Source organism: Mirounga leonina, unplaced genomic scaffold (genome assembly GCF_011800145.1).
Source record: "Mirounga leonina isolate KUSES-001 unplaced genomic scaffold, KU_Mleo_1.0 Mir_224, whole genome shotgun sequence".
In the NCBI taxonomy this organism is placed as follows: Eukaryota; Metazoa; Chordata; class Mammalia; order Carnivora; family Phocidae; genus Mirounga; species Mirounga leonina.
The window spans coordinates 20232586-20233995 of NW_023270615.1; positions in this window are offsets into that span (position 1 = coordinate 20232586).

A 1410-nucleotide genomic window follows, 5' to 3' on the forward strand; every position below is an offset into this window, starting at 1 on the left:
GGTGGTGCTGGGCGCAGTGCTGGGCACGGTGCCGGGCGCGGTGGTGCTGGGTGCTAGGTTCGGTAGAGCTGGGCGCGGTGGTGCGGGGCGCGGTGGTGCTGGGTGCTAGGTTCGGTAGAGCTGGGCGCGGTGGTGCTGGGCGCGGTGCGGGGCACGGTGCTGGGCTCGGTGCCGGGCGCGGTGCGGGGCGCGGTGCCGGGCGCGGTGGTGCTGGGTGCTAGGTTCGGTAGAGCTGGGCGCGGTGCCGGGCACGGTGGTGCTGGGCGCAGTGCTGGGCACGGTGCCGGGCGCGGTGGTGCTGGGTGCTAGGTTCGGTAGAGCTGGGCGCGGTGGTGCGGGGCGCGGTGCGGGGCGCGTGCCGGGCGCGGTGGTGCTGGGTGCTAGGCTCGGTGGTGTTCTTACTGATACAGCCTCACGTACACACGCCTATCCTGGGCGCGCAGGCCCCTCACCAGGCGGGCGTGGGGGCTGGAGGCCGCTGTAAAGTTCCCGCAGACGTCTGTGGGCTGCGCAGGACCGACGCAGGTGCGCCGAGAGGCGCGCGTCACGAGTGATTTCTGTTCCCGTCTGGCTGCACTCTTTGAAGTTACGGCAATAAACGTGTTACTTTTCAAACAAGCAGACAAGAGCAACAAAAGTTCTTTTCTACAAGAACAAGAAACGGTCAGCACGAGCGTTTGGTTCGCCCCGGAGCAGCGGCCGGGCCCTGCGCCCCCGCAGGCCGCGCTCACCCACCCCGGCGCTGGCGCCCGCTGTGGCGCTCAGCGCGGCGGGCCGCGGGGCGGGGACCGTGCGCGCGCAGCGCCCGTGCAGCTGGGAGGAGGCCTCCCCGCCCCGAGCACAGGCCGGAAGCGCTCGCGGCCCCGCCCCACGCCGTCCGGCGCACAGGCCGGAAGAGCTCGCGGCCCCGCGCCGTCCCGAGCACAGGCCGGAAGCGCTCGCGGGCCCGCCCCGAGCACAGGCCGGAAGCACCCGCGGTCCCGCCCCGAGCACAGGCCGGAAGCGCCCGCGGTCCCGCCTCCAGCACAGGCCGGAAGTGCTCACGGCCCCCCCCCAGCGCCATCGAGAGCACAAGCCGGAAGTGCTCGCGGCCCGGCCCGCGCACAGGCCGGAAGCGGCTCAGGCCCCGCCCCCGTGCGCAGGCCGGAAGCGCGCCGGTCCTCTGCGAACGCCGGGTGCTGTGGCTGGCTTCCCCCAGATGTCCGCGGCAGGCTCGTCCCCAGCGCTGTCGCCTGAGCGACCATGGAAGCGCCACAGTGGCGGGTGGGCAGGGCCGGCGGGGGAGCCCCGCTGATGGCTGATGTGGGCATTAGCAGCAGCAGCGCTCAGCGCGCTCTGCTTGGTCTCCGAGCCTGCGGTCCGAGGACCGGCCCGGGGTGTGTGTCGTCGGCGGGGCTCGGACCCCCACCC